Source organism: Sminthopsis crassicaudata, chromosome 3, assembly GCF_048593235.1.
Source record: "Sminthopsis crassicaudata isolate SCR6 chromosome 3, ASM4859323v1, whole genome shotgun sequence".
NCBI lineage: Eukaryota > Metazoa > Chordata > Mammalia > Dasyuromorphia > Dasyuridae > Sminthopsis > Sminthopsis crassicaudata.
Genome location: NC_133619.1, coordinates 14,559,657 through 14,571,144, shown reverse-complemented (window position 1 = coordinate 14,571,144; position 11,488 = coordinate 14,559,657).

Here is an 11,488-nt window from a genome sequence, read left to right as displayed (position 1 = left end):
GAACCAGAGCATTCTTTGGGTTGTTTTTGGACAGTTACTTTTCTTCTTTAAAAAAAATTGTCAATATCTTTGGCCAATTTTCCACTTGGGGGATTGTTCTGGATATTTTGGGGAGAAAGAAAATGTGTTCATTTTTAGACATGCTGAATTTAAGATCTTTGTGGGATATCCAGTTGGAAATCCCAGTGAGGAGCTGGAGACGCAAGAGTGAAGGTCAAGAGAGATATTAGGGCTGAATAAATAGATCTGAGAATCATTAGTATAAAGATGGCAAAAGAAGCCATAGAAGTTGATGAGCTCACCAAGAGAAACATTTTAGACCGAGAAGAGAAGAGGATGTGAGACAGAGCTTTGGCAGACGTCCATGATTGGTGCACTGGACCTAGATAGAGAAGGAAATAATTGGGCAGATCAGAGAATCAGGAAATCTATCATGAAAACAGAGAGAAAAGGGACTTTCAAGGAGAAGAGGGTGCATACAGTCACATCTTCTCACCTTTGCCAAGAGAGAGGTCCCGGTACCAATGAGAGATACCCGTCACTGGGCACCTTAAGCACTAGACTGTGGTACCTTCATTCTGTGAAACCCTTGAGAAATCTTCCTCATCTAAAGCAGACCCAGACTTGAGTAAGGAGTGGCTGGTTTCTATCCAGTTTCTTAATGTATTAAACCAGATTTGTCTTGGGCTGTTTGATACCCATTATGCAATCAGGTAAATCCTAAACCTAGTCATTCAGTTTTTATTTAAACCTACGTTGAAAAATGGGGAAGGGCTATGTATAGCAGGGAGGCATGGAGGACTGGACTTGTGATGTTTTTTCTGTTGTAGAGAATCCCAGCATGAGGGAATTCCATGGATGGAGCATAAGCATGTCTTTTATAACTTGAGAGCTTCAAATGTTGCTTGGGGCACTAAAGGGTTAAGTGATTTCCCAGGCTCCTGAGGTAAGAGCATGTCAGAGACAGGAGTTCTTTGAGCTGAGAGCACTGCTTTCTGTCCATTATTATCCCATCGTTGCCTCTATAATTCAGCTTTAAAAAGAAAGACCTATTATACACCTTCTGGGAGTATGTGCCAGGAAAGATGGGCATACAGAGTTCCAAAGTGACAAAAGTCTAACTTTAAAGGACTTTATATAGTGGATAGAACATCAAACCTGGAGTCAAGAGGATTCATCCTCCTGAGTTCAAATCAAGCCTCAAATGATCTTGGACGTGTCATTTAACCCTGTTTGCCTCAGTTTCCTCATCTGTAAAATAGGAAAGAGAAAGCAAGGGCAAATCACTCCAGTATTTCTACCAAGAAAATCCCTCATGAGATTATAAAGAGTTGGACCTGCCTCAGATACTTAGTAGCTGTGTGATCATAGCTAGGCAAGTCATTTAATGCCATTTGCCTCAGTTTCTTCATCTGTAAAATGAAAAGAAAGGACAAATCACCCTGATATTTCTGTCAAGAAAATCCCTGATGAGGCTATGAAGAATTGGACATGACTGAAAAATTACTCAACAATATTCCATTCATCAATAAGCATTTATTAAGCACCTATTATTTGTCAGACTAAATGCGAAGGATATAGGAATAAAAAGAACTAGTTCCTGTCCTCAAGGAACTTCTCTATTGGTGAGAAGGGGGTGGGGAATAAGAGAGGGAGACCTGGATAGTGCCATATGTTGTTTTCTAGAATAGAGTGTCTCTCTATTTTGAATGACATTTGTTAACTCCTTCCATAATGATTATTAATAATAACAACACTTTAAGGTTAAAGAACTTTATAAATATTGTCTCATTTGATCCTCACTACAATCCCAAAAGGTAGGTGCTATTATTATCCCCATTTTACATTTAGGAAACTGAGGCAGATAGTAGTAAAATGACTTGCCCAGGGTTGAACGACAAATAATGGCTCAGGATAGATGTCCCTGACTCCAGGGGAGCCCTGGAAGTCTCCGGGATGATTATTTTCATCCTTCACGAGGGTCCTGGGTCTTCAGCCAAGAAGCTGGGAGAAAGGTGGGTAGTGAAGAAAGCAATATAATGAGTGAAGCACTTTGGGATCTCTGTAAGAGAGGAGTGAAAGAAATGTACACTGTGCCCATTTTGTGCCAGAAGCCAGGGAACATACCCAATCAATCAGAACATCATTTATCTAGAGCTGGAAGAAACCTCAGAGAACATTTGGTCCATTTCCTTTGTTTTAAAAAGTGGGGAATGGAGGCCTACATCCAGAGAGGGAAATAACAGAACCTTAAACTGAAGCCCACAGGGGGAGAGACTTGTCGACACAGACATCATCAAGACAGAATTTGAAATCAGACCCTCTTTATGATACATATTGCTCCAATCATTCAATCAGCAAACATTAAATGCCCGCTCTCTTTTTAGTGCTTCATTAATGAAAACAATAATAACCACATGGAGTCTATGAACCGAATTCACAGCTCAGCTTTATGACGATCTCTATATTTGGTTACTTAAATCTACCTAGAAATAATTTCTTTGTTTTTAGGATTTAATTTGTTATTAAATCATAATAGGGAAGGTTTGGGATTCTACATCTCCAAATCACACGGAGGGCTTAAAACGTATTATTTGGCCAGAGAAATATATATATTTTTAAAAATAGCTTTAACCTTTCATTTTCATTTTTAGACTATTTTATTGTGACTTCTGTTTTTACATCATGGTCATTTGCCTACACATGAAAGCAAGGTCAGGAAGCAGTCTGCAGAGTTATGGGTGCACCAGGAGGGGGCTCATTTGTGTACTCCCCTCAATACGGAAAGGGGGGCCGCATGCCACAGGGTGGTGTGCTGGTTAATATTTAACCACCGGCTCCTTGAGGGGGGATGTACAGAGGACACATGTTTAACTTTAATCTGTAGCCTTTGATGATTTCCAAGGTGTACATGTTCACACTAAAGAGTCAACAATCAGTTTTGGGAACCTGACGAAGCTGCCTCTAGCCCCCCTGCCAGAAAGAATACTAGATTTGGAGTCAGAGGTGTAGCTATATTCTGTCTATATTTAGGTTTCTGGGTGTGTCTAACTCTTCATGAGATCCCCTTTAGCATTTTGGGGGGGGGGCAAAGTGAATACTGTAGTTTTGCCATTTCCTTTTCGAGCTCATTTTACAGATAAGGAAACTGAGGCAAGCAGGGTTAAACAACTTGCCAGGGGGGGGGGGGGGAGAGCACACAGCTAGGAAGTAAAGAGCCAGATTTGAACTCAGGAAGAAAAGTCTTTCTGACTCCAGACGGGCTCTCTGTGTACTTTGGCTCCACCCAGCAGGAGACAGAGGACCTAAGTTTAAATAATGGTTCTGGACCCAGAACCCTGGACAAATCAGTTTCCCTTGAGGAGCCTCAGTTTCCTCCTCTGTAATCTGGGGTGCTGGACCTGATCTCCAAGATCCCTTCCATTTCTTTCGGGGACCTTATGTTTAAGAAAAGGTATAAACATTTCATCCAGGAAAGGGAAGTTCTCCTGAGCGTGAGACATAACAAGATTTACCAGCCTTGGGAACCAAGTAATGGTTAAAAACAGAAAGAAAAGCAAGTCATGGAGGGAGGCCTCCAGCATGGGCAGAGCCTCCAAGCAGGCTTTGGGGGAAAGCCTGGAGAGTAATCTCTCCAATTAGAGGGAGGGTGACCCGACTGACTGGAGGGAGTGGCCACATGGATGAGATCACTCAACGGTGTCAGAAGATTCCCTTTTCTAAAAACTGGGCTCTAAAGGTGGAAGAGAAATCCAATTTCTCTCCATTAAATCATTCTTTAAGCACCTTACAGGAGCTCCTGGTTTCAGAAAAGCTAGAGTGAATCATTCTGTAATGGGATGCATTGCATTTGAAATGGGATTTCCCCCCTTTTGCATAAATCCAGACTTGCAGAAGGCCATCGATCCAGGCATTTCCAAGTACAAGGCAAACGTCCACAGCATTTCTGTCTCTGGATTGTTTGTTCCACCTCCCAGAGGAGGGAGCGCCAGGGTGGATGGCAGGCCGGCCTCAGAGGCAATCGCACCTGGGCTCGGTGCCTGCTTTGGCACATACTGGTTGCTCAGACCTGGGCAAGTCGCTCCATTTAGTGCTTGGGGCAACTTTGTAAAACTATTAATTACAGACAAGTTTCCTGGTGATGAAATCACAGGCCTGATCAAGAAACTGGAAATTATCTAGACCCACAAATCTCATCTTCTTCTCCATTATAGACAGTCTAAAAATATCTATAAATGACAATGAAATTTAAAATTAAGATCTTTGTACAATAGAACAAATTGGAAAGATGAAGAATTTTCTTATCCTTCTAATGAAATAAACAAACTTAATATCTAAACAACAATAATTATAACTATATGGTGTCTATTATGTGCCAGGCAATGTGCTAATCACTTTATAAATCTCATTTGATGCTCACAACAGACCTATGAGGTAGGTGCTACTATTATTCCTATTTTAAAATTGAGGAAACTGAGTTAACCAGAGGTCTAAACCAAATAGTGTGACTCTCATAATAAGATCACAAGAGATCTCTGGGGAAATTCACCCTTAATGAGAATCTAAATATCTGAATTTTTATAAAGGAAGCTTATTATCTATTTTTAAAAGCCTCTCTTCTGGGTAGTTTTACTTTAAAAAAAAAAGGTAAATTATCTTTTTTGAGTCTCAAAAACCTTGAGAGAGTAGATGCAATTGTGAAACATTTAACAAATAAGGAAACTGAGTCAGGTTAACAAGAACACAGGGTTTCTTTGACTCCAGACCACAAGGCTTCCCAAACTCTCAGCCATACCCCATCCTGCCTCTTGGCAGATTTCTTCCTGAAAGGAGAAAAACAAAACAAAATCCGAGGGATACAATCATCTCACTTTTCCTGAGAGAGCTAGTGAGGAAATTGGCCAGGCAGAGAACCTGCCTATACCAGCTGTAAGATTCTTCCAAGGGCCTGGAATAGTTCTTAGCCTTGGTCTGTTGAGGAACACCTGGTTCAGGATGGAGACTTGTTTTGTTCTTTAAAAACTCTATTTTGTAGGTGCATTTTGTGGTTATGACATAGTCATTTTTGTCTCCACTCCATTCCCAGAAGCTTCCCTCTCTGCTCACTTTCCTTTTCTTTTACTTCAATTCTTCCATGCTTAATTTTTGCAAATGACACTTAAATCTTTTATTTATAGAACGATGGTTTTCCACAATACCTTTCATCAAACATTTGCTCAGTAAGGAAGCCCCTGAGTTGGAAGGACCCCAAGTTCCTCAGAGTCAACTTTGATTCTTTCTTCATCTTCATTTTTCGTTCTCCTCTTCCCACAGCTTATCAGGACCTCTTCATTTTCTCACCAGTGACTGTTCCTTCTCTCATTTCTCCTTCCCAACCATTCTAGTGGTGGAGACATCATGTGGTTCCTTGGAAAGAGATTAATTTAGAATCTCACTCGTTAGTTTGAATCCCAGCTTCCCTGGGACTTTGAACAAATCACTTAATTTCTCTGGGTCACACTTTCCTCACTTGGCAATTAAGGAGGAGGGACTGGATGACCTTGAAGATTCCTTCCAACTCAAAATCAGTTCAATCCCTTTTTGATCAGTTCAAAAATTAATTTCTTATTTCCAATCATTCTTTCCCCATTCATTCTTCAAGCAAATATTCAATTATTATTCCCAAGGCGGATCTCTCTACTCAAATGCCTTCCCCAGATTGCCAAACCCATAAACTCTCGATTCTTCTATTTAAGATAGCCCATCATCTGTTCTCAATGAAGACTTTTGTCCTTATTTTGAATAACTCAATTTCTAGTAATTTACTCTTGGGTCAAATTAAGCTACTCTCTAGTAGCTCCATGATGGAGGCTGGGACACCACGAATTATCCCAGTTAGAGCTACAACCTGCCCCCGAATCATGGGACAGTCTCCACACAATCCTACCTACTCTGACCCCTCATGATGACCCTACCCGGTCACCTTCCAATGCTAGCAGCCTCCTGGTTACTGAACTCAATTCTGGTCCTAAGGCAATCATCACCTGTGCCAACGGCTCCCCCCAGCATCTTTGTGGGTGACTTGGAGAAAATCCCGCCCTTTAGATCTCGGAAGCAGGTGTCTTCTGTTTTGTACTTGGCAGCAATGAGAGGAGAGAAAGAGCCCTGCCTCCTGCCTCTTCCTAGTGAGAAAGACAGAAGAAGATCTTTCCTCCCCAAGCCCTGTCAAATCCTAAATTTCCCTCCTGGTCTCGAGGGCACCACCATTTTTCACTCACAAGCTCTGTGTCATCTCAGGCTCCTACTTTCCCCCCGCGTCTCCACTTCCAATCAGCTGCAAATCTGATTGGTTTTAAGGTCAGCATCCTTACATCTACCTCTTCTCCCTACTCCCTAGGGCAGGCTCATAACCTCATAGTTGATTGATCTTCCAACCAAAAGCCTCTCCCCATTCCAATTCATATTTCATGCAGCTGACTGGGGTCATTTTCATAACCTGACCATGTCATTCCCCCTGTTTAGTAAACTCCAATGCTGCCTTTTTACATTTCCATTTTTAAAATATAAGTTCGAATCTAGTATCTCATTGGTACGGCGAACTTCCAGCAAGGATCTTCTCTTTACCAGTGCAGCTTGATACTTTCTCCGACCCTTTGGGAGTTTCCTTCAGTACTGGGAAGTCTTGTCAAGAGCACATTTAGGGTCCTACAGCCCACATGGGCCAGAGATTAGACAAACCCAGATCTTCCCGGCTACCTTTCTCTCCATTATCCTCCTGTCTTTTGAACAGATAGCATTATTAGTCCATTTGCCCAGGTAGATACTTTATTAGGAAACATACACCTATAGGAGGTGCATGCTCAGAAATAAATTATTTATAGGGGATCATGAGCAAGAAGGTTTGGAGAACACTTCTTTAGTAGGAGAGGGGAGATCCCTCATTCTCCATAGCTGGAACTAGCTGGACAATCCATGTTATCACGTGCAGTTGGTTGACCGGCCTACTGAGTTAATCTACCCACTTAATTATCATTAGGTCTCGGGGCCTAAATCTCAGGTAGGCACTATCAATGGAAATTTTGTTCAATTAGTTAGATAATGACCCTCCCCCAAACCTAGTTTCTTTTATTGCTCGTTCTCTCTTTACCTTCTTCCAGGTCTTGTCTATTTTGACCCCAAACTAGATTTCTACGAGGGCAAGGTGGTCTTACTACTGATAGCTTTTGCCACAGCACAGTGAATTCCCCTCTTTGTCCAGGATCCGACATCTAACTTGAGGGTCAAACCCAAACTGATCGTTCTGCACAAAACTCTGCCTTCGCTGGCAGCTTGTAGCCTCAGGAACAAAGCAAATAAAATCCCAACAAATCACCAGTTGCTCAGATTTCCATGAACCTTTAGCCAAAGAGGTGGAAGTACTCCTGAGACCATAAATAGCTTAATGCCCTTGATGTTCTGTCGTAATGCAAGCTTTGTGGGTAACACTTTGACAATCAGCATTGCTGATATTAATGATTGTTAAGTGTTGATGCAGTTTTAACACTATTTTTCTAACTCTCACATCTTAGCTTAAAGGCAGGAATTTTCAAACATACAATATATATGTATAAGTATATGACATAGTAGTAATACTACAATATTATATATATATATATATAAATGTATAGTCATATACATAATATATAAACACATATATAATAAATAAACCCATATATTGATGTACAAATACATATGTAATGCATAAATACATAAATGTACATATAATGTATAAATATAATTGCATATATAATGTAGAAATGCATATATATTGAATATAGATATATATTGAATTAACTATATTTCAGTATGAGTGATTTCCTTGATAATCCCTATTTTGTGCATTTAAGCACATGATTCTGAGTCCAGAGTCCCCAAAGTGAAGATCCTTTCCTTGCGTCTGAGACACAAACATACTGACTCTCTACTTGTCTGAGTCTTTCTCCCCAGATCTGACACTTGTTGCATTTAGCCAAGGCATCTCCTAGATGGCAGCTGTTCACAGTGTGCTCACTTCCACAGTGGGGCCTTCCGAGCTTCGCTGCCACGAGAAGCCGTATGTGAAACCCTCTGCCACCATCTGTGACTGCCATCTTGGGCTCTCTCCAAATCTGATTTTCAAAAAAGTCTCATTCCGAAGGTAAAGCGTTGGATAGATACAGCCCAACACACGTAAAGTACGAGTGCAGATGAACAGAAATAGATGCTGTTACCTGGTGTTTCATGCCAAGGTAAAATGTGAATAAGGAAAATGCTTGGAAGCGGGGCTGCCACAAACAAACAGGCTCTAGAGGCAGGGCCAAATGAGTTTTTAAAAGGTGTCATTGAGCTGTGGGAACATTTAGGGAAACAGCATTTGGGGGTTCCAAATTTTGCTATTGGGGGTGGGTAGAGTGGTTTTTGCACCCTTAGTTTTCATGCAGAGGCAACAAAAAAGTTCTCAACTTCCCTCCCCTTTATTTCCTTTATTGCCAAAGTGGCTCTTTTACTCGAGGCCTGGGCAAAGCAGCATGGAGAAACTGAAAGTGGCCAAGGCTATGGATTTGCATTTCACCTCTGACACCGAGTCTGTGACCACGGGCAGCTGCAGTCTCTTCATCTCTCATAATATTAACCAGGACAACAATAATAGTATCAGCATTTGGATCACGCTTTAAGGTTTTCAAAGCACTTTTTCAATGGCATCTCTTTTTATCTCCTCTAACCCTCTGGGATAGACAGCATCATTATCTCTGTTTTATAGATGAAGAAGAGATAAGCATTTATATATTGAAAAAGAGCTTACAGGACAGTGCCCAGTGGTGAGAGCGGTGATCGGGCAGCCACTGGAAGCCTATGGACCGATAACCTTCCAACATAGCCAATGGGCTCATGGCTCAGCATAGCCACATGTTGGCTAAAATATATACTTTATCCCCAAACTGCCTAACCAACAAATTAATTAAATGTCATCCTGTTCCTTTGTAGATTATAAAAAGCAGGAGAAAAAGCCAAGTGTGGAGGAGTGTAGCTTTGGCAGCATCACTCCAGGTACCCTTCTCATGTACTGAATATGTATTCAACCACAGCTCTGTGCCTTGAGCGTTCTCAGCCATACAGCCAAAGGTGGCAGGAAGGGGGTGGTGAATGGTACCAAAGGAAAAGGAAGGGAGGGCCTCCTCAGCCCTCAGAAAAGGGAACTCGGACTAAGAGAAAAGAAGGGTAACGAAGGCAGGTTCTCTCAGATGAGACCTATCTCTGACTCCTTTTCCATGCCCTATGAACAAGTAATTATTGTGAAAAATCATTGGAAGGGCAGCTAGGTGGCGAAGTGGATAGAGCACCAGCCTTGAATTCAGGAGGACCCGAGTTCAAAATCTGGCCTCAGTCACTTAACATTTCCTAGCTGTGTGACCCTGGGCAAGTCACTTAACCCCAGCCTTGGGGGAAAAAAAAAAGGAAAGAAAAATCATTGGAGATCCATGCCAGTCAGCAGCCTGCCATCTCTGGTCCTAGGTACCTCTATCTACCTCATGTGGTAAGAAAGAATGGGATCAATCCCCTTCTCTCGGAGGAGCCACATGGCAGAACCCTGAATCTATCCAAAGAAGGGTCTCATTGGATGCTGTAAGTTGCACATCACTTGGGTATCCCTGCATACGGGGCTACCTTGGGCGTGCAGTGATTAACAGCCAGCTGTCCAGAAATGAGGACATAGTCTGCAGTGTAGACATCTTCTTCAGTCTAGGCAGTCCATAAAACCACATATCAAGTCTTAATCTGCTGCCTTTGTCAGTTCCGAGGTATATTCACACTGACATTTTTACCAACGGCTCTTGTGAGGTGGCTCTAACACCCTGCAACTTACACCCCAGAAGGTTAGTCCCTAATCCATACCCCAAAAGGCCCTAGTCCATACTATTTCATGACAGCCTCTATCGAGGAGAATCTGCAAAGTATGAAGCCTTGGCCCAGATGTTCCGTTATAGGTTGTTCCATCATAGAGTACTGTTTGACATTTTATGACCCCTTTGGGATCGTCTTGACAAAGATCCTGGACTGGTTTGCCATTTCCTTTGCCAGCTCATTTTACAGAAAGGAAAACCAGGGCAAATAGGGTTAAGTGACCTGCCCAGGGTCACACAGCTCGTAGTATTTGAGATCAGATTTGAACTGAAATCTTCCTGGCATTAAGTTTAGTGCTCCATGTACTATGGTGCCACCTGGCTGCTATATAATACTGATTCTTTATCAGTATCTCTCTTCTCCCATCTCTCTTTCTTCTGGCAAGGTAATATAGTGATGATTCAGTAAAATATAGCATTTTCAAGGAGGAAGCAGGATTTGGGGAGGTAAAAAGAGGGAATCAAGAGTAATTCCTGGTTAAGGATGTCCACAACCAACCATACCCCTTAGAAGAAGCATCCAGGGAGGTCATCCAGGGAGACACAGGTCACCTCCTCTCTGAAAACCTCTCGAGAGAGGGTGATCTTTCCAGAGCCCTTTTTCTTGGTGAGATGGAGCATATGATGGAATGGTGCATGAACAAGAACTGACCCTTCTTGGTAAAGAGCATCAGGCTAATATCTCCCCAGGTCACAGTGTGGTCAAAATATTTTTGTGCCCTATCTAAACTTTCATTCCACTGGTTTTATAGAATTCACTCCCATGGCAACTTTGCCTACAATCATATTCTGAGGGCATAGAAAAAAGAAAGGTTTAGGTTGAATATTATCCAATAATCATAGCAAATGTTCATTAAATGTCTTCAAGTGTAAATTATTATCCAAATGCTATTATTTTGTCCTTCATTCTTGAAGAGGATGATCATGACTTCAGGGAATTGATGCCATGACTTGCAAGTGAATTGGATTTAAGAGAGCGTTGTGCAAAGTCATCAGCTTCATTTTCTCCTCTGGAGCCATCTGGGTCTAATGGTAAGGTATAGATCAGGATGACTGGAGATGGCCCTGAATGCAGTGGGAGACCTTGGATTTTTTAAGCTAAGATCTTTCCCAGGTCTCAGTTTGACTGAAGCAATACCCATTCAATGATAAGGCTGGGTAAAAAAATGAGGCAAAGAGAGGCTTCTTTTACCTAGTCAAAATACAGACAAATATATACATATATGTATGTATGCGTTTATATATCTCTTTCTCTATCCATCCATTCATCTACCTATCTACCTGCCTATCTGGCTATCTATCCATCCATCTATCTATCTGGCTATCTATCTATCTATCTATCTATCTATCTATCTATCTATCTATCTATCTATCTGTCTGCCTATCTTTCTTTCTGTCTATCTATCTATCTATCTGTCTGTCTATCTATCTATCTGTCTGTCTGTCTGTCTGTCTATCTATCTATCTATCTATCTGTCTGTCTGTCTGTCTGTCTGTCTGTCTATCTATCTATCTGTCTGTCTGCCTATCTTTCTTTCTGTCTATCTATCTATCTATCTGTCTGTCTGTCTGTCTGTCTGTCTGTCTAT